At 42.6% G+C, this 22,851-nt stretch overlaps 1 protein-coding gene across 2 annotated transcripts in view; it reads left to right on the forward strand.

Annotated features, from left to right (window-relative positions):
* The first annotated feature begins 3,256 nt into the window (after positions 1-3,256).
* Positions 3,257-22,851, forward strand: part of TBC1D24 (TBC1 domain family member 24) — a 60,331-nt gene continuing 40,736 nt past the window's right edge. For both annotated transcript variants that reach the window (XM_074965751.1, XM_074965752.1), the window contains exon 1: positions 3,257-3,408. The gene's annotated coding sequence lies outside the window, so the exon portion shown is untranslated. The remainder of the gene's footprint in view (positions 3,409-22,851) is intronic.

Genomic DNA, 22,851 nt, shown 5'->3' on the forward strand with positions numbered 1-22,851 from the left:
TGAGCTACTGAAGTCCTCAAATCGTGGTTTAAAGACTTCAAGAAGCAGAGAATCCTCCAGCAAGTGACCCGTGCCCCATGCTACAGAGGAAAGCGAAAAACCTCCAGGGCCGCTTCCAATCTACCCTGGAGGAAAATTCCTTCCCGACCCCAAATATGGCGATCACCTAAACCCTGAGCATATGGGCAAGATTCACCAGCCAGATATCCAGGAAAGAATTTTCTGTAGTAACTCAGATCCCACCCCATCTAACATCCCATCACAGGCCATTGGGCCTATTTACCATGAATAGTTAAAGATCAATTAATTACCAAAATCATGTTATCCCATCATACCATCTCCTCCATAAATTTATCAAGTTTAATCTTAAAGCCAGATAGGTCTTTTGCCCCCCCTGCTTCCCTTGGAAGGCTATTCCAAAACTTCACTCCTCTGATGGTTAGAAACCTTTGTCTAATTTCAAGTCTAAACTTCCCAATGACCAGTTTATATCCATTTGTTCTTGTGGCCACATTGGTACTGAGCTTAAATAATTCCTCTCCCTCTCCAGTATTTATCCCTCTGATATATTTATAGAGAGCAATCATACCTCCCCTCAACCTTCTTTTGGTTAGGCTAAACAAGCCAAGCTCCTTGAGTCTCCTTTCATAAGACAGGTTTTTCATTCCTCGGATCATCCTAGTAGCCCTCCTCTGTACTTGTTCCAGTTTGAACTCATCCTTCTTAAACATGGGAGACCAGAACTGCACACAGTATTCCAGGTGAGGTCTCACCAGTGCCTTGTATAACGGCACTAAAACCTCCTTATCTCGACTGGAAATACCTCGCCTGATGCATCCCAAGACCGCATTAGCTTTTTTCACGGCCACATCACATTGGCGGCTCATAGTCATCCTATGATCAACCAATACTCCAAGGTCCTTCTCCTCCTCCATTACTTCTAATTGATGCGTCCCCATCTTATAACTAAAATTCTTGCTATTAATCCCTAAATGCATAACCTGACACTTCTCACTATTAAATTTCATCCTATTACTATTACTCCAGTTTACAAGGTCATCCAAATCTTCCTGTATGATTTCCCGGTACTTCTCTAAATTGGCAATACCTCCCAGCTTTGTATCATCCACAGACTTTATTAGCACACTCCCACTTTTTGTGCCGAGGTCAGTAATAAAAAGATTAAATAAGATTGGTCCCAAAACTGATGCCTGAGGAACTCCACTGGTAACCTCCCTCCAGCCTGACAGTTCACCTTTCAGTAGGACCCACTGTAGTCTCCCTGTTAACCAATTCCTTATCCACCTTTCAATTTTCATATCGATCCCCATCTTTTCCAATTTAACTAATAATTCCCCATGTGGCACGGTATCAAATGCCTTACTGAAATCTAGGTAAATTAGATCCACTGCATTTCCTTTGTCTAAAAAATCTGTTACTTTCTCAAAGAAGGCGATCAGGTTGGTTTGGCACGATCTACCTTTTGTAAAACCATGTTGTATTTTGTCCCATTTACCATTGACCTCAATGTCCTTAACTACTTTCTCCTTCAAAATTTTTTCCAAGACCTTACATACTACAGATGTCAAACTAACAGGCCTGTAGTTACCCAGATCACTTTTTTCCCTTTCTTAAAAATAGGAACTATGTTAGCAATTCTCCAATCATACGGTACAACCCCTGGGTTTACAGATTCATTAAAAATTCTTGCTAATGGCTTGCAATTTCATGTGCCACTTCAATATTCTTGGATGAAGATTATCTTAGCCCCCCAGTTTAGTCCCATTAAGCTGTTTGAGTTTCGCTTCTACCTCAGATATGGTAATATCTACCTCCATATCCTCATTCCCATTTGTCATGCTACCATTATCCCTAAGATCCTCTTTAGCCTTATTAAAGACTGAGGCAAAGTATTTGTTTAGATATTGGGCCATGCCTAGATTATCCTTAACCTCCACTCCATCCTCAGTGTTTAGCGGTCCCACTTCTTCTTTCTTTGTTTTCTTCTTATTTATATGGCTATAGAACCTTTTACTATTGGTTTTAATTCCCTTTGCAAGGTTCAACTCTACTTGACTTTTAGCCTGTCTCACTTTATCCCTACATGTTCTGACCTCAATGAGGTAGCTTTCTTTGCTTGTCCCTCCCATCTTCCACTCCCTGTATGCTTTCTGCTTTTTCTTAATCACCTCTCTGAGATGCTTGCTCATCCAGCTTGGTCTACAACTCCTGCCTATGAATTTTTTCCCCTTTCTTGGGATGGTCCGATAGCTACTGCAGCTTTGATTTAAAGTAATCCGAGGCCTCCTCTGCCTTTAGATCCATAAGTTCTTCAGTCCAATCCACTTCCCTAATTTCCTTAATTTTTGAAAGTCAGCCCTTTTGAAATCAAAAACCCTAGTTGCAGAGTTATTTTTGTTAATCCTTCTGTTTGAACGGAATTAGCTCATGATCACTTGACCCAAGATTGTTCCCTACAACCATGTCTTCTATGAGATCCTCACTACTCACCAAAACCAAATCTAAAATGGCATCCCCTCTAGTTGGTTCAGCAACTACTTGATGAAGGAATCCATCAGCTATCACATCTAGGAAAATCTGAGCCCTATTATTATTATTAGCATGCATCCTCCAGTCTATATCTGGGAAGTTAAAGTCTCCCATGATCACACAGTTTCCATTAGTATTTACAGCCCTGAACAGAACCAGGAGTTTCTGATTTCCAGCCTGCTGCCCTGGCCACTTTGCACAGTACCCAGTGAGCTCCTTACAGCCCCACTCCAAGATGCAGCCACTTCTGCGTCTTAAAGGTTCGGGGCATGGAACGTCCTAGCAGCGGAGACAAGTGGCCCATCACGCCCAGAACTCCGCCTCTTGCAGCATGCAAAACCCAATGCCTCAGAGGAAGCCGAGCACCCCCACAACGCACTGGGTCTGTGCTGCCGTGCTGCTCCCTGGCCCTGAGGCCAACCTCTCGCTCCGCAGTGGAGCACGTTTTATCCAGCTCCACGGGAGACATTTCTCACTCCCCAGGACCCTTGGAGCTGGGAGGGCAGGACCAGCCCGACCCTGGGACTCAGAGCCTTAGGTGAGCATGGGGGTCAGCGTGGGTGGGGTCACGGGAGCCCTGTCTGTGTATAGCCCTAGGCTCACACTGCCTGCTTCCTCCTGCCACTACTGCGCATAGGCAAAATACTCCTGGTGGCGGCCCGCCCAAGGCGGAGGCAAAGTACTTCATTCTCTTGCGCATGCGCCTACTCCATCGTCTCGAGGGTGGAAGGCAATCGTGTCTGGCTCCTGCGCCTTGGCTCTGAGTGGGAGCTCGCGCCTGCGCCGGCCTGTTAGGCCGTGGGGAGCGGCTGATACCCCAGCGGGCGGCGGAGGCGGCGCAGGGTTGGGTCGGGCCGGGTAAGGGAGCGTGGCGGGGCTCAGCCTCCAGGAAGGGTTAAGGAGCGGGCCCGGGGGGCGGCCAGCTACTCCGGGCCCAGGCTGCGGGGGTGCAGCATTGGGAACTATGGGGTACCATGGAGGGCTGTGATGGGGGTGGGAGAGCAATGGGGCCAGCATTTGGGGCTATGGGGTACCATGGAGGGCTGTGATGGGGTGGGGGAGTAGTGGAGCCAGCATTTGGGGCTATGGGGTACCATGGTGGGCTGTGATGTGGTTGGGGTGCAGCATTGGGGGCTATAGGGTACCATGGAGGGCTGTGATGGGGCGGGGGAGTAGTGGGGTGCAGCATCGCTTCTGTGGTGTAGCATACGGGGTTGTGATGGGGTGGAGTTGGAGCATAGGGGAGCAGTGGGATACATCTTGGGGTTGATGGGATGGGGTGTAGTATTAAGGAGTAGGAGGGATGTGACATGAGTGTTATGGGGTTGGGGTCCTGTATGGGGCAGGGGTGCACCTTGTGGGAGTAGTGAAATGTTTTATGGGAGTTGGGGTACAGCTTGGGGTGTGTGAGCAGACTGGGGGGGTGCATCTAAGTGCACAGGGGTTGGAGTGTAGCAGTGGGGTTCAGTGGGTTTAGAGGTGCTGCTTGGGATGGCAGTGTGGCTAGTGCCATGGTATACAGGGGCACAGGAAGATGGTATGCTGAAAAGTGGGATGCACTCAGCTATTGGGGAGAGTGGAAGGGGACTGAAGAAAGGCCTTTAGTCTCAGATGGTAGGACAGGGGGCTGGAGGTTTTAGTTGGGCAAGGGGTGGGGAAACTTTGAGTAGCTGGGGAAAGATAGGGAAGGTTGGGGAGCCTCTGTGGTGTCTGGAAGACATAGGCTCAGGCAGTGCTGGCTGCTGCCTCTATCAGTTGGCATGGATGTTGACACCATAAGCAAGCTGAATTGTTAGTGGTTACTGAGTGGTTGTTTTGGAAACACAAGTGACAAGCATGGATTTAAATTTGAAATACCTATCTGTTTGTTTTTTATTCATGTGACTGGGGTTTAATGCAGCGGACTGTTTGCTGTTGGATTAAAATTTCCATTATCCTGTAGATTATGGGAACTGCTTGTGTAAACAACATTGATGTGTGCTTGTTAATTTTTTAACATATTTGTTTTAAATCCAGTAAAAACTCCATATTGATTCTGCAACTGTGCACACAAAGTGGGACTAAAAATAATCCCAGGCTCCAATAATTAACCTGAAAGCCTCTAACTTCAGATGGTAGGTTTGAAGTTTATGGGTTTGATTCCTAGCTCCTCGGTTATAACAGAGTGTCTTCAAAACACCATGTGAGTTTATATTTAATAGAGGCAGATTCAAATGATGAGTTACCAATTAAGTACTGGCAGTGATATTTCAGGACTGTTTCACTGATAAACATTTTGCACAATATCTAGTTGTGTGTAAGGGGATGTTAGTTGCTCCTTTTTTGCCACCAAAAGGCCAGCTGTGGGCATCTCCCAGATGCACAGCATATTTCAATAACACACACATAGCAAAACTTGATAACTTCAAATACAATGGTCACACATATAATTCAATAGGATAGTAATGTTCAACAGATCATGACCTCTCAAATGGTACCTGCACAAAGCATATCCTAATCATATCACTGTGGTGAACATGGGGTTGCAGGGTGCTGTTTGAGGTACAGAGTGTCACACTGGTTCATAACCCAGGGCAGAAAACTAACAAACTAAAAAAAAAAAAAACAACAAGCTTTAGGAAATGTTAAAGTTCCCCAAATACCAAACATTTAAAGTAAATAACTTGCAGAAATTAGTGCACTGAAGGAAGATGAAGAGCAGTTTATTCTCCATATGCAGCCCTGTCTGCAGCCTCCATACGGAGCCCTCCATATGCAGACTGAGACTTAATGACTGCAAGGCAGGGATCCTTTCATTCCTTTAGGCAGGTGAAATCCTAAATTTCCAAAGTCAGGCCTAGCAGGGTTTTCAGTCACTGAGATCTTACTTTACTGGTAAGTTCCTTTATAATATCCTGATCCATTTGCCCAACAGTTTCCCACCTTCTTGGTGGTGGTACATTTACTGTTTGAATAAGGAATTGCTAGTCTACAGTCGTGCAATTTTTTTGGATTTGCCTGAACTGATCATATGGCCACATTAATATAAAAATGGATGTGGCTGATTGTGTTATATTAATGATTGACTTGCTTGGATCACATGTATTAATCAAAGCATGTGCTGGTGATGTCCAGCCATGGAGACAACTAATGTTTTGAATTACTTGCTCAGACACATGAGGGCTAACTGCAGGTTTCATGCTCTTGGACTTTGCAATTCCATGTCTGTTGTTGTCCTGGCTCTCTGCTGCTTAAACCAATAGGCATAATTGCTGAGTTTTCTCAGGGTAGTTAGAAAAATAGCTGAGCTCTAGAAACATGCTGGAAAATGCACATCACCATTCAAAACCACTGTCCTAGGAAGAAGAGATTTCATAGACTAAAACAATAGTGTGGTGGATCATCCTGTTAGTGGGTTTCCCAGAAAACATACAAACGGAAGAACGATTTAACTCAGTGGTTCTCAAAGCCAGTCCGCCGCTTGTTCAGGGAAAGCCCCTGGCGGGCCGGACCGGTTTGTTTACCTGCCGCGTCTGCAGGTTCGGCTGATCGCGGCTCCCACTGGCCATGGTTCGCCGCTCCAGGCCAATGGGGGCTGCGGGAAGGGCGGCCAGCACGTCCCTTGGCCCCGCGCCGCTTTGAGAACCACTGATTTAACTCAAAAAGAAAAGGAGTACTTGTGGCACCTTAGAGACTAACAAATTTATTTGAGCATAAGCTTTTGTGAGCTACAGCTCACTTCATCGGATGCATTCAGTGGAAAATACAGTGGGGAGATTTATATACATAGAGAACATGAAACAATGGGTGTTACCATACACACTGTAACGAGAGTGATCACTTAAGGTGAGCTATTACCAGCAGGAGAATGGGGGGGGGGGAACCTTTTGCAGTGATAATCAAGGTGGGCCATTTCCAGCAGTTGACAAGAACATCTGAGGAACGGAGGTGGGGGTGGGGGGGGAATAAACATGGGGAAATAATTTTACTTTGTATAATGACCCATCCACTCCCAGTCTTTATTCAAGCCTAAGTTAATTGTATCCAGTTTGCAACTTAATTCCAATTCATGGTCTATGTGTATAAAAACATCTGCTGTATTTTCCACGGTATGCATCCGATGAAGTGAGCTGTAGCTAACGAAAGCGTATGCTCAAATAAATGGGTTAGTCTCTAAGGTGCCACAAGTACTGCTTTTCTTTTTGCGAATACAGACTAACACGGCTGTTACTCTGAAACCTTCCAATTCAGCAGTCTCTCGTTGGAGTCTGTTTTTGAAGTTGAAGAATTGCAACTTTTAGGTCTGTAATCGAGTGACCAAAGAGATTGAAGTGTTCTCCGACTCATAGGCTGTAAATATCTGCTCTGATAGTGTCTTGCCTCATCAGTTCCCACTAAAGCAGGTCTTTGTGGTGTTTCTGAAGAAGGGTTTCTTTATTTTTCAACCCATCAGACTTTAGATTGGACATAGCTGAATATGAGTACAGCAGGGTTGTTGTGAGTGCTAGCTTTCTATACACTGCACAGGATGCCAGGAGTGGTACATCAAGCTACAACAGATTTGCTGATCTGAAGCCACGTAGCAGAGTCTAGTACACGTTTCTTCTGGTTCCAGGAACTGGTAGCACAAAATCTAAAAAGAGAAATATTACAAACGTCAGAGCCAGTTTTCTAGAGTATCTGTCACCTATGAAAAAAATGCTTCTCTATGCAATCCCAAGTAAGGAAGAAAGATGTCCTCACATTGCCTATAAGCTTTATATGTAATGTTATGGATTCTACAAAGTTGCTATGTTAATATTAAGGCCAAAATAGGAGAGAAGAGTCCAGGGACAGTCCATAATAAGAGGACATCCGCTAAAGCTGCATTATTTAGATACCACAAATTGCACCGTGTATGTATTGCACCTTGATACGTATGATGAACGTGCTCATATGAATAACGAGATGAGCTACTTATTTCAATCTAAGCGATAGGAACAGCAAGTAATTAACTACAATACTGTATTTATGGGAATTTCATATTTGCTCATTCATGCTTTCATATACTTCAAGTGCAATTATTCTGGATAGCAGTTATTCTTTATAGGTGATTGAAGCCAGGAGGTGCAGGTATTTGGAATAAATCACACCTTTTAAAACTGTACATTTAGTGTTTAACAGTGCCAGTTACAGTCTTTGAACCAGGTCCCCCATCCACTCACTTGGTACCTCAAACTAGAGGCAACATCAGTGCAGACTTCTCCATGCTACTCAGCCAATGTGCCTCAACCCTTATGTGCAGGGACAAATTTTAGGGGTAAGAAGGTAATTCAGTCCAATTTTGGTTCAACCCATAGTCTAATAATTTGTGCTGCAAACACTGCGTTTTCAATCACGATAGCTATCTGAATATAAGATCATACTGGAGGCAAGGCACAGACAGTTTACTTCTCGGTAAATAGTTGAGGTCAACCCCAACCTGCATGGAGTTAACCTTGACATAAGCAGGCAAGGGCAAAAACTATAGTTCCTTGTCTCCACTAGGATTTTACATCAAGGTAGCTATCTTGATGTAAAAAGTGCACTTTTTTGTATTGAGACGTACCCCTTTCTGAGGGGGCTGACAAAAAAGGTGCCATTTGTGGTGAAGGATTTCTGTGTTGAACATTTTGCAACCTTTTTGCTCACACTGTTGTTGAATGTTCCTACTCTCCAGCTTCACCAGTGGGGCAGAACTTTGGAAAGACTAGAGAAGAAAACACTGAAGTGTAGCAGTTTATTGCCTGAAAGGTGTTTGTGTACAATTGTTGGCAAGCTGCTTGAAATTACAATGAAAGGAGGAACTATATTTGCCATATTGGCTGTTTGCCAGTGCCTGGCTGTCCTCCAAAGTGAAGAGATCATCCTTTATTATTTTTTTGGTGACACTTGCTATTGGGAATTAGCTTTTTCAGGAAAGGGATTATCCATTAATTCTATGGTATAGATGTCCTCGATAAGGATGCCCTTCTGAGCAACCTAGCAAAGAATCTCATGTTAGGTTTTGTTACTTTGCGGAGGTGGGAGGCTGTAACGAAGTGGCCTTTGGCGGGACACTACTGAGAGTATCAATTCAGGACTAATTGCTTAGAGAAGGGCAGTCACAGCCCAAGGCTGGAGGTCCTTTACTATTAAGGCATACCAAACCCAGCCAAACAGAGAGGACTTTGGTTTTACTCCACTGGCTAACCAGAAGTTGTACAAGCAATTCCCTCAGATACTCCAGTTCCCTTGTATCACCACCAGCACCACTCTTTATGGGGATGAATGGTTATGAAAACCAATACCCCAGTAAAAGAAAAAAGGTTCTCCCGATCCCAAAGGACCAAGCCCCAGACCCAGGTCAATATTCAAGTCAGATCTTACCCACAGATCACGCTGTTGCCAATCCTTTCGAATCTAAAATCTAAAGGTTTATTCATAAAAAGAAAGAAATATAGATGGGTTAGCCAAAATTGGTTAAATGGAATTAATTATATACAGTAATGGCAAAGTTCTTGGTTCAGGCTTGTAGCAATGATGGAATAAACTGCTGGCTTAAGTAAAGTCTCTGGAGTACATCCACAGCTTGGATGGGTCATTCAGTCCATTGTTCAGAGCTTCAGTTTGTAGGAAAGTTCCTCCAGAGGTAAGAAACAGTATTGAAGACAAAATGGAGAAGATACAGCTGCCTTTTATAGTCTCTTCCCATGTGGCCTGTGCTTCCTATGTTTCAAAGGCAAGCTGCCCGGCACATGGCTTGAAAGCCTTAGAGTTCCCTCCATAGGCATGTCCCTGCATGCCTTGCTGAGTCATAAGGTGTATCTGCCTTCTCTCATCTGGTATCTGGTCTTCTGCAGTTTCCACGATATGCTATGCATCCGATGAAGTGAGCTGTAGCTCACGAAAGCTCATGCTCAAATAAACTGGTTAGTCTCTAAGGTGCCACAAGTACTCCTTTTCTTTTTTCTTTTTACGAATACAGACTAACGCGGCTGTTACTCTGAAACCTGCCTTCTCTCAGTGGGTCAGTTGTATAGCTGATGGTCCTTAATGGGCCATCAAGCAGGCTAGGCAGTGCTGATGCCAAATTGTCTGGGGTGTCACCCAGAAGCATAGCACAAGTTTGAAATACAGACAGTATAGAGCCAATACTTATAACTTTAAATACAAAGATGATACATTCATCCAAATACCATAATCATAACCAGAAAATCAAAACCTTTTCATAGACACCTTACTTGACCTCCTTTGTACAAGATTTGGTGCCACTACAGGATCTTGGTTGCAACAATGATCTATACGGTCACAGTTCATGTCGATAACATCACAGAGGGTGAGAGAGGAGAAAATAGACTTGGGTTTATAAAGTGTTTATATAATGACAACTTTAATTTTTTAAGTGTGTGCTCTCCTATAGTGTAAATCATCTTTGCTTTTCACCAAGAAATCTTGTGGAAATTAAGGGCCAAATAAAGAGAACAATTAGGTAGTCTAAGTTGACATAATTTGAATATTTTTACAGGTGGATGGGACTGGATGTTGCACCAATTTAAATACCATCTACCTTTTTAGACTGTCAGATTAATGCCTTATCTATACACACATTGTTTTAAAATCGATTTGGCTCAGTTGATTCACTCTTAAATCGATTTTTAAACCTGGCTTACACTGATCTAGTTTATTAACTGTTTTAATTGATTTAAGCATCCACACAGGCATGTTTTGTACTGGTTTAATTAAATGTATTTAAAAACACACTTTTAGTTAAATCTGTGTAATTTTTAATGTAGACAAGGCCTAATTTGTGGCTTGCATCCACTTGATCAGCTTGTAACTCTCTGAATTTGGCCCACTGGCTGGAAGCTAGTTTAAGCTGATGTAGCTCATATTTTGAAGGGGCTGCAAGAGGAGCGCAGCAAGAGACGCACTAGTTTACACCCTCTTCCGTCTCTCTGGCTTGTAAATTGTACCAAGTTAGACACCTTTGCCTGTTAGTGAGGGGGTATAAATAGTTCTCAAGGAATTTGTGTGTAAGAGTCTTAACTTGCCACTTTCCACAGCACTGAGTTTGCCTTTTAGTTTATCATGCAGGCATGTATTCTTCAGTGTTTGTAACGGGGCAAGGCAGGAAAATGAAAGGTTTGTTTGGTTAATAAACTTTTTTTTTTTTTTTTTGGCTTGCATTGTGTCTGAATAGTGAGTGACTGGAGCAGCTCAGAAGCCCAGAGCTCTTGGGCCTGATATCCCAGTCTGGTGCACATTTAACTAATACTCTTGAAGTATAAATTGCATCAAAAAAGATCCTACCCTTATGATACTGGAAGATCAAAGGGCTGTCTATTGTGGCTTAGCGCGAAGCTTGTAGAAAAAGTGGGTGAGACCGTCTTGAAAGGTGTGGGCCAGGCCAAATCCCTTAAAGCAGCTCTAATTTTCTCCTTTGCGAACCTGCACAATGGATTCCAGGAGCTGTTGGTGTCGATGTGGAGTGTAGAGGCAGGGGATTCCAGTTACTTGTGGAACTCACTTATCATATTGGTGTCATACTGAGTATGTTTATAGTGGGGCTGTATGCCTTGGGATTTGGACTGCGTAGAGGTCAGCTGTATGTGAGTGGTTGTACCAGTGCTGTCTTTTCTACAGATTTATCACTAAAGGGCTTATGTGTACTGTTACTATTACTGCACTTCCATCTATATATTAATTAGTGGGAAGAACAGAGCTGATAGGTATGCACTGATACAACACTATTATTAATGTGGGCACAATGCTAATGCACACAGTGGTGTCTCTAGACATTGTCTACAGGCACTCAGAACTGAGTCACTTTATCATTTCTTTTCAGATGCCTCTGATTTACCTTAATTGTTTAGTGTTATGCTCTCTCCTGGGTTTTAGTAGTGTATGCCCATTATCTATTAATCTTCCCCACTTTGTAAAAATTCTCTACAAGCTTCTACTGATGCTATCAGCTACTGTTGTCCCCCCACTGTTCCTCAGACGTTCTTGTTAACTGCTGGAAATGGCTCACCTTGATTATCATTACAAAAGGTTTCCCCCCGCCACACCCCCGCTCTCCTGCTGGTAATAGCTCATCTTAAGTGATCACTCTCCTTACAGTGTGTATGATAACACCCATTTTTTCATGTTCTGTTTGTATATAAATCTCCTCACTGTATTTTCCACTGAATGCATCCGATGAAGTGAGCTGTAGCTCACGAAAGCTTATGCTCAAATAAATTGGTTAGTCTCTAAGGTGCCACAAGTACTCCTTTTCTTTTTGTTGTCTCTGTGCTGGTCATAATGAAGCTGCTGTTGTCTCTATGTTGGTCATAATCTAAATTTGCAGATAATAATAAAACATGGTGGCATGAACATCAGTGAGAACAGAAAATAGAAAGAGAGAGACAAATGCAAGCAATATATCTTATGGGAGACTAAACCAAAGTGCAGACATTTTAATAGGAAATGTTTTTAAAATTAGTAATGGAAAAGGAGACCTAAGGATGATAGTGGAGAGGAAATTGAAGATGAGCTTGCTATACGATACAGCTGTAAAATGGTTCATTTTTATTTCAGGATGAATATGCCATTGCATCATATAGCTTTGAGCAGACAGTTAAGCTCTACTGCATCTAGAATACAATATTCCTTTCTGGGCATTTGAATGTCAGAAAGATGCAGACAAACTAGAGGTGTTTGGGAAAGAACTAAAATTATTTTAAAGATTGAAGACACTGACTCTGTGGTAAGGAAACATTAAAGCCTGAATAGGTATTGCTTAGCTGATGAAGACGTACCTGTCTGGGAACACCAAGGCGGGAAAGGGCAGTTGAGCATGACATAAGGGAGTAAATGTGCAAAATTAAGGAAGGGAAAATTTGGGCTACAGATTAGAAAAAATTTTCTGATCTCTACTTTTGGCAGCCTCTCAAGGAAAGTTGTGAAAGCCTCATTTCTCTGGACATTACAGAGTAACCTGGAGATTCTCCTTTGTCAAAGGGGGGATGGACTAGATGATTTGAGTATTTTCCACCTTTGATTCTATGCTTAAATAGTATTAAATATTACTAAAGAAGTTTTAAAGCATTGACTGAAGGGAATGCTGGTATTCTCTAAATCTCAGTGCTTTCACTTAATGGGAGAACTGAAAAGATTATTATAATTCACTGAATCCTCTTGGTTTGGTAGATAGGTTTCAGAGTAGCAGCCGTGTTAGTCTGTATTCGCAAAAAGAAAAGGAGTACTTCTGGCACCTTAGAGACTAACCAATTTATTTGAGCATAAGCTTTCGTGAGCTACAGCTCACTTCATCGGATGCATAAAAGTGGAAAATGCAGTGAGGATGTTTTTATACACACAGACCATGAAAAAATGGGTGTTTATCACTTCAAAAGGTTTTCTCTCCCCCCACCCCACTCTCCTGCTGGTCCCCACTCTCCTGCTGGTAATAGTATTACCAGCAGGAGAGTGGGGTGGAGGGAGAGAAAACCTTTTGAAGTGATAAACACCCATTTTTTCATGGTCTGTGTGTATAAAAACATCCTCACTGCATTTTCCACTTTTATGCATCCGATGAAGTGAGCTGTAGCTCACGAAAACTTATGCTCAAATAAATTGGTTAGTCTCTAAGGTGCCAGAAGTACTCCTTTTCTGTTTGGTAGATAGTGATTCTATGAATGGAATATTTTCATCTGCTGCTTTTGTATTCATTTCTTGGAGCAGGAAGTTTAGCTTTCCTACTCCTAATGGCTTTCTGAAATTGGAACTAGTCACATAGAAGAAAGTATTCTCTACATCTGCAGACAAAAATTGGAAATGCCACCTCAGCAAAGTTGCCTCTAGGTGACTGATGCCAAAGTTGAACCACTGAACTCGTGGAAGTTGCTGGGCAAACGTACACATTTGGAATGGTTTAGCTACAGCTGTGAAGTTCATTAACTGTGCTTACCATCCTCAGCGATTAGTAGATGCTGATATTATAGTAGCGTCCATCTATCTCATTAGTAATGGGACTCCCGGCAAGAATAGAACCATTAACTCTTGTTTTCTGGCAAAATTACAGCTTGACTCCTCTTCTCTCTGACCTAAGAAGTTATTTTTTGCTCTTTCCTTCCTTTAAAAAAAAAAAAAAAAAAAAGGTTGTTGGTACAAAATGGCTGCCTCATTCTACCTGAGCGGTGGCGGCATCTCAGTGTTTGGTGAGTGATCTCTGTGTATTGTTTAGAAAGTGCTTTGTGATCCTTTGTACTGAAGAACAATGCTTGAAAAGCTGTTAGACAAAGACTAAACCTGCGACCCAGGGTGCAAAATAACTGAGCTGCTCGAACAATCCTATACACATGCAGGTTTTCAGTAGAGTTGGAAACCGGAACCCTTAATATCACAGTACAGACCCCACCTGAGCTAAAGGCATAACTCTATTGGCAGATAGCAATAGTAGGCTGTCATCCAGTGTGGCCTACTCATTAGAAAGAGATGCTCCAACTGCTGCCAGTGTGTTATAGCTCCATAGCTCACAGCCGCTGTAACCTAAAAGAATAAAACAATTGTCTACTGTTTTGTGTTCACTGTATTAAATTATAACAAAGTGTCAATCAAATTCATACTATTTTTTTAGTGTAACCTACTTAGAACAATTTTGAAAATATTTTTGACACTTGAAATCCCTCTTCTCTTCAACCTCAAGTCCTTGTATTATGGTCGCTATCCTGACCAAGAAGCTCTTCCGTGGTGCTACTTGTTTGGCAACCTTTCCAGTAGTTAGCAACAGAGAACATTTATTTGAGGCTACCTTTGTTGTGCTGTCATTCCCAGGAAATGAGGGCAAATCTGGGACTGCAGTAGCAGTCATCTGTGTAGCAGTCCAGAGCACTTTCACTGAGTTATTGTGCCTGTGAATGTAGGGGTGTTTTTCAGATGCAAAAATAAAACTCTGGGTAGGAACATATCTGCCAGACTGGATTAGACCCGTGGTCCATCTATCTCAGTGTCCCATCTCTAGGAGTGGCTAGCACCAAATTCTTCAGAGAAATGTGTGGGAATCCTGCAGTAGGCACATATGGGGTAATTCCCACCCACCTCCTACACACTCACTCTCTCTCTCTCTCTCTCTCTAATAGTTGTAGGTTGACTTAAGCTCTGAAGCCCTTCCACAAAATTTTTATCATTATTAATTATAACTCTGATTATGCTTGTTACTTGTATAAACACCTGGTCCCTTTTTGAATCTTTTAAAATTCTTGGCCTCAACCATTTCATGTGGCAGAGTTCCACCATTTAATTACACACTGTCGTTAGTTTTGAATTTCACTCCTTTTTCAAAAAAAGAAAAGGAGGACTTGTGGCACCTTAGAGACTAACAAATTTATTTGAGCATAAGCTTTCGTGAGCTACAGCTCACTTCATCGGATGCATTCAGTGGAAAAATTTTTTCCTTTTTCAATTTCATTTACTGTCCCTTGTTCTTGTGTTAAGACACAGAGCAAACAGAACAGTAAGGTCCTAATCCGCCTTTTCTACACAATTCATTATTTGACATACTTCTTTCATGTCCTTTCTTTGTCTTCTTTCTAAAGTAACAACAATCCCAATCCTTGTGCAGAAAGACTGAAAAGGAGTTTTTCCAGGCTCTTGGTCATTCTTATTGCCTTTCTGTGGACTCCCTCTAGTTCTACAATATCCTGTTTGAGATGGGGTGACCAGTACTGCACACAGTATTCGGATGAGACCGCACCACTGATTTACATAATGGCATTATAATATTCTCAGTATTGTTTACTGTCCCATTCTTTATGCAACCTAACATTGTTTGCTTTTTTGATTTCCACTGCACATTGAGTGGAGGTCGCTATTCAGCTATCTGCAGTGACTCCCAAGTCCATTTCTTGAGTTGATATAGTTAATTTAGAACCCCATAAGGTATATGAATAGCTTTAATTTTCCCTGCCATTGTGCATTACTTTACATTTCTTGTAAATGTAATTGCTTGCATCAGAAATTATGTGCAGATTCTGGTTTTAAGAATCAAGAACATTTGGAATCCTTTGTGTTTGGAACATGTTCTATATACAGTTTGACAGTATATTTAGCTCATCTGTGCTTCATCAGTTTGAGAGATTCTGGAAATGACCCTACACTTTCTAAGAAAGAAATCTAGTTTCCTTTAAGAAATCTCTAGCACCAGTTATCTCTCTGGACCACTGGTGACTTAACTCCTGCTGCTCGTGTGCATTTGATGGTAATTAAATGCATTATAGATTGGATCACATTAAGATGCCATTAATGCAGCCTTAATAATTGAAGCATAGGGTCCTAATGCCTGTTTTCTGTCACTGTCCTTCATGAGGGGAGGGATAGCTCAGTGGTTTGAGCATTGGCCTGCTAAACCCAAGGTTGTGAGTTCAATCCTTGAGGGGGCCATTTAGGGATCTGGGGCAGAAATTGGGGATTGGCCCTGGTTTGAGCAGGGGGTTGGAATAGATGACCTCCTGAGGTCCCTTCCAGCCTTGATAGTCTATGATTCTATGTGCAGCCATGCATGCTGTCCCAAGGGACCTGGTTAAGACTCATGAACCAGCTCATCCTACTGAGCACTCTTTTCCAGCTGTAAAAGTGAGACATGGAGTGTAGCAATTTTAGTTCATGGTGGACCTCCAGATCTTATAGAACTTTGTCCCCAAGGTATAAGGGAAGCTAGAGCAGAAAGCAGTCACCCAGTTTTCCGTGGCTCTGGATAAATTAGTACTAGGGTATTACTCAGATCTACGCTCATGAAGCTGGCTCAAAGGCCCAAGTTAAGCCATGAGAGAGCTGGTGCTGCTGTACACAAAGCCTTGGGCAATTCATAGGGAGATCGAATTGCATTTAACCTCATTAGGGCAATCCATTGAACTCCGTGCACTGCTCTTGAAAGAAAGCATTTCTAATAAATCTCTTAGATTAACTGGACTAATTGCATCCTAGTGCATAGAAATTGATTCCAGTGTTAGCATGGTATGTTCAGTTTTCCCTGTGGTGCAAATATCTGCATACTTAGGGAAGCTAGCTAAAGTTGTAGGTATCTCTTGTTCGCTAAAGAAAATCCTCTTCTATTAGGGTATGTTGATTTCTATTGTCCCTGTCTTGTTTCCAAATTAATATAGTAGGAGTATTTATTAAGTTAGCTGCTACAAATGTAGGGGTATAATGGGGTGCACGCCTCGCCCCGTTGGATTCAGCTCCTTGGCCCCACTCCTTAAAGACTCAAGGACACTCCAAGCTGGTGCAACACCCGTACTCTCTATTTTGTGTCCGTTCCCACTGCCAGTTTCCCACTATTTACAGGCCATTTACATGGCTTGGCCTCTCACAGGCCTGACCAGCAACAGACTAGTAGGCTCTTTCCTCCCTCTGAGCCTGCCCTTTCCCTCCTGGTCTCCACCTCCCTTCCGCTTCCTCCCAGCCTTTTAGCTCCTGCTAATGAGGCTGGCAGATGCAGGCAGTTCCCAGGCAAGCACTGACTATTTACCCAGCCCCAATCCATTCCCCCTGATTGGAGGCCGGGGTAGCAGGAGCTGATTAGGGGCTTTCCTAGCAGCGCCCTGCCACATGGGGGTAGAGAAGAAGCTGGAGGAGAGATTGAACACAGGGAGTAAGAGCACAAGTGTGTATTAGCTGACCATCATTTCTTCTACAGTATTTTTGTACCAACAGGAAATTACTGTATTCCCTTTTAAGTCACAGACCCCTTGGTGTATACAACATCAACATCTCAGTTATGGCTCAGTGCTCTTGGAGAATGTGAAGTTATGTCTACTCAAAGTTGTGGGGAGGTTTTTTGTTTTGTTTTTAAGTGTGGGTGGGGAGAATTAATAGCCAATCACTTTTGAAGCAGTAGATGTGATAATCTGTACATGTAAACTCTACTCAAATATGAGTGTACCAGGGATGCAAAGGAGACAGAGGTTAGTAATGCTGCAGCAAGTGATAAGGAAACAACTAAATGTGAAACCAGCGAGAGTGTGGGAATGGCTCTGCATTGCAGCATCAGGAGGTTAGCTAGTGGTCTTTATGTGGAGGGGAAAATAGACAATCTGTTTTCTGTTAATATGTTGTATAACATGTTATAAAAATATATGCTGCAATTTAGTTTGATGACAGTTGTCTAGAAATACCTCTGGAGTACAAATTAGGGTAGCTATATGCAAGATCAACAAGGAGTACTTGTGGCGCCTTAGAGACTGACAAATTTATTTCATGGTCTAAACTCCACTTTATCAGATGCATGGAGTAGAAAAAAACAGTAGGCAGGTATATATACACAGTACATGAAGAAAAGATGGGAGTTGCCTTACCAAATGGGGGTTAGTGCTAACAAGACAATTCAGTAAAGTGGAAAAGGGCTATTCTCAATAGTAGAATACCAAGGGAGGAAAAATCACTTTTGTAGTGGTAATCGGGCCAAAGTAAATAGGGTGGCCCATTTCAAACAGTTGACAAGAAAGTGTGAGTAACAGTAGGGGGAAAGTAGTTTTTGTAGTGACCCATCCACTCCCAGTCTTTATTCAGGCCTAATTTGATAGTGTCCAGTTTGCAAATTAATTCCAGTTCTGCAGTTTCTTGTTGGAGTCTGTTTTTGAAGGTTTTTTGTTGAAGAATTTCCACTTTTAAGTCTGTTATTGAGTGTTCATGGAGATTGAAATGTTCTCCTACTGGTTTTTGAATGTTATAATTCTTGACATCTGATTTGTGTCCATTTATTCTTTTGCGTAGAGATTGTCCGGTTTGGCCAATGTACATGGCAGAGGGGCATTGCTGGCACATCTCCTTCCTTAGAGGTTTTTGAGGTCAGGCTTGACAAAGCCCTGGCTGGGATGATTTAGTTGGGGATTAGGTCTTGCTTTGAGCAGGGGATTGGACTAGATGAGCTCCTGAGGTCCCTTCCAACCCTGATATTCTATGATGGCATATATCACATTGGTAGATGTACAGGTGAACGAACCCCTGACGGTGTGGCTGATGTGGTTAGGTCCTATGATGGTGTCCCTTGAATAGATACGCGAACAGAGTTGGCAACGGGGTTTGTTGCAGGGATAGGTTCCTGGATTAGTGTTTTGTTGTGTGGTGAGTAGTTGCTGGTGAGTATTTGCTTCAGGTTCGGGGGCTGTCTGTAAGTGAGGATTGGCCTGTCTCCCAAGGTCTGTGAGAGTGAGGGATCGTCCTTCAGGATAGGTTGTAGATCCTTGAAGATGTTTGGGGAAAGGAGGTAATTGTCATAGAATATCAGGGTTGGAAGGGACCTCAGGAGGTCATCTAGTCCAACCCCCTGCTCAAAGCAGGACCAATCCCTACTTTTTGCCCCGATCCCTAAATGGCCCCCTCAAGGATTGAACTCACAACCCTGGGTTAAGTAGGCCAATGCTCAAACCACTGAGCTATCCCTCCCAAGTTAAGCCAGTGAAACTTCTGCTACTTTAGATGAATAATGTTGATTTCAGAACCATGGTTCATTGTTATGTCACAAGTATGCAAAATGTAGGTGAAGTGTCAGCTTTGACAAACTTCCCTACTTTAACACCAACCAGTTAATAGGGAATTGACAAGATCTTTAAACATAAGGAACAAAGTTATCCAAGTGACTCTTAGCATGTCAGGCTTATTAAAAGAGGCAGTATCAGGTCAACATAGGATGATTTAGTTTTTAAACAATAAAAACACTGGAGATAAATTTTTAAAATGATTTTTAAAAAATTCACTGAACGCAGGTGTGTGTTCTTGATTTTTAAACATTCTCCTACAGTGATGTAACTCAGATATTTCAATTGTTGCCAGTTCCAAAGTGTCAGAAAGTAAAACTGACTTGAAATAAGCTATAAGCAAAAATTACACCTGACTAGACAATGTTCACTATCTGGATTGATGATGATGCAAAAAATTAGTGCTTAAAATTTGTAGATTTTATAATCTAAAATATTAACAAATGTTCTTACCTTTTATTTATTACCAACAAATATTTTTAACCTGGCAGATTCTCCTTAAAGTGATAGATTGATTTAACTCAAGATTACTCAAATCAATATTTTGCCACTTTTCTTTAGGAGGGGAAAAAAATAATTATCACAGGTAGCAGTCAAAGAATTCTTGAGTCCTATTCAAGTGGTGAGAGTGTTTGATTAATTACTATACATTTTATTCGGATTCTTCATATATTACAATTTGATGAAATGGGTTAATGTTATATTCATATAAATGGCAATTTGCTGAATTGGGGCCAAGATCCAAAGTGTTTTACAGAGACTGTAAGCTACAGGAATCGTATTGAAATGCAGCCATTTGCAGGGTAGAATGTGACAGTCATTAAGCTATAATAATATTACACAACACCTTTTAAAGGAAAAGAGAAGAATAACTTCTATAGTTGAACATCTGAGGGGAGGTCTAAGAAGGCAGAATATGATCACCCACATTAGAATTGGCCAGCATACCTGGGTTAAAATCTCCTCTTCTCTTTTAATAACTTCTGCTGAAAAGGGTAGTGCTACTATGCCATGGGTATCTGCTAATCATTCATCAATATCCTTGTGTATTTCAGTTGACGTCTTACTGCCAAAAGAGCATAGAAGGCTGAGCCTCTTCAGTTGCTGGCCCAACCCTTTTAATTTTTGATGCACAGTTTCAGTGGAAAAATCTTCTTTTTGTCTGCAGTAACCTCTTCTGCTGGTACAGAGAGAACAGTCTCTTTCAATGTAGTTTTTAAGAAAGATAGTGGAAGGAAAGTAGCCCAAATGACAAGCACACAAGAGGAAGCAGATAAAGATAATTCTGTTCATGGAATAGGAAATGTGGCCGAACTAATTAATTACAAAGATCTGTCCAGTTCTCCCCTAGTCAATTGTCGGAAAACATAGCAATTTTGAGGCTATCCAGTGCATGGTTTTAGGATATAAGATTTCTTCGGTCTTATTTATACGGTTTAATAGTAGAAGCTAACCCTAGAAAAGCCTCTAGTCCATGCCATTGCAAGGGCAGATAATCCTGACAGAGTAGTTGACAGAGCTTCCATCACTTCCCTTTGACTATTTTATTGTGTAATAGATCTCGCTCAGGAACCTCTTCTGAGAGTCAGCAAAAAAAAAATCCTTTTCTTAATTTAATTCTGTTCTCCTACTTATATGCCCTTGATGCATGCTAAATAATTCTATCCCTTCTTGACATACACAGTCTCTAAACACAATTGAGACAATTGTCTCCCCTTAAACAAACTGTGAATAGTTTTTTAATCTTTTCTCATCTTTTCTCCCTTTACCCCCTTTATCAGTTTTATTATTTTCTAAACCCCATCTCTTTCTGTTGCTGAGATACCCAGAACTTAATACAGTATTCTAGGTGCAATCTTGTCAAATCTTTATGAATCAGTATTATTGGCTCCATGTCATGTTTCTGCCCAGAATCACAGCTTTTTTTGGTGTCACTTGCCATAATGCTAGTTTGCTGTCTGCTACCATCCATAGGTGTCTCTTGGCATTACTGCTTTCCAGGTACTCCTCTTCCATTCAGTACTCAGGTGGCTTGTGTTTCTGTCTGCACATTGGGCTGTGTCACTCTTTTCTGGGTTGAATCTCATTATGGTATGGACAGGAGAAAAAAATTGTGACCCTTCGTATTTTCCTGTCCTCACTGGTATCAAACATTCCAGTTCTTTGGTGTTCAGGACATTTTCTTATACTATAGTTCCAGCTAGTTTCCTAGGTTGGAGTGTCAGGTTCTCCAGGGTTGCTGTGGCAGGAGGGAAGATTTGTGGCTGCCAGGAGGTGTGTCTGGGACTCTAAAGCCAGTCCCCACTATATCTTGGTGGAACATCAACCCCCCGCCCCCCACCACCCTTCTTCTCCACCAAGTCTACTTTGAATTGCTCGCAACTGCTGGATCCCATCCCCTTCCTTTCACATGGAACCAGTAGGAGGAGATGGGTAGTACAGAAAAGCTGCAGTTGTTGAGAGTCGGAGTTTCTGACACGGAGGTGCCTCCTGTGTGGTTATATGAAAGCTGTTCTGCCATAGCTCTGGGCTAATGCATACCCTGCTTATGACCTCATGAGACTGGAATTTGGAACAGCCCAAGTTCCGTGGCAGAATAAAATATGCCCTGTTGAATGTAGGACATGCAGTGGCAATGCACCATGGCTCATTAAGATGCAGGGGAAAAACCTAGAATGTCACTTACAAAGGCTTCAGGTACCGGTTCCAGCACAGGTACTTGGCTGGGCACCACTGCATTGAAGAATTTTGTTTCAATGAGCTGGTCATGCTTTGGACAGCCTTGACAGTGCCCCTTTGCTAATGTTAATCACCTACAGACTGATGGTTTTGTTCAGATATGTGTTATCCTTCCTGGAAAAGCCTCCTTAGCAATGATCTGATTGGGGCTCTTTTGCCATCAGGGCTCTGCCCCAGAGTTTCCCAAGCTAGGATTGTTACCACACTGGATTTGTAGGATGGGAGAAGAACTGGTGGAGCAGGTAAAGGTCTATGACTCTAGATCGGGGTGGGCAAACTACGGCCCACAGGCCAGATCTGGCCTGTCAAGACTTTACATCCGGCCCCTGGGATTGCCACCCCAGTGGCGCCGCAGGCCCTACGCCGCTCCCGGAAGTGGCCGGCACCACGTCGCTGTGGCCCCTGGGGGAGGGCAGAGGGCTCCGTGTGCTGCCCTCGCCTGTAGGCATCACCCCCTGCAGCTCCCACTGGCTGGGAACAGGGAATCAGATTTTTTTAATTTAAATCAGATTTTTTTGATAAAATACAGTTTTGGGGAAAAAATCGATCTAAAGATAGTTTTAATTAAGATACATTATAGTTCAAAGATATCTCATCATGGAATAGGGATTATAAATTCTAATTCTATAGTATGAGACAATGTATTCATGTAATGTTTAAGAAAAGTTTTGTGAGTTCCAAGAGTTCATGGATTAGGGACCCAATCTTATGGGGTTCCAGGGGCTTCTGTATAGATTATTTAGGTTAATCCTTTCTATCTACCTAATGGGACTCGGGGCTCAGTCTAGAAGAGCTACCTCTACCCCGATATAACGCGGTCCTTGGGAGACAAAAAAATCTCACAGCATTATAGGTGAGACCGCGTTATATCGAACTTGTTTTGCCCCCCCCATTCCTTGTTCCCTGACCACCCCCTCCAGAGACCCCCATCCCTACTCACCCCCAGGACCCCACCCCCTACACAACCCCCCCGTCCCCTGACTGCTCCGACCCCTATCCACACCCCCGTCCCCTGACAGGCACTCACCGGCAGCGGCGGGAAGCAGAGCAACATGGCCCCAGCCCG

Source organism: Natator depressus, chromosome 10 (genome assembly GCF_965152275.1).
Source record: "Natator depressus isolate rNatDep1 chromosome 10, rNatDep2.hap1, whole genome shotgun sequence".
Taxonomy (NCBI): Eukaryota; Metazoa; Chordata; order Testudines; family Cheloniidae; genus Natator; species Natator depressus.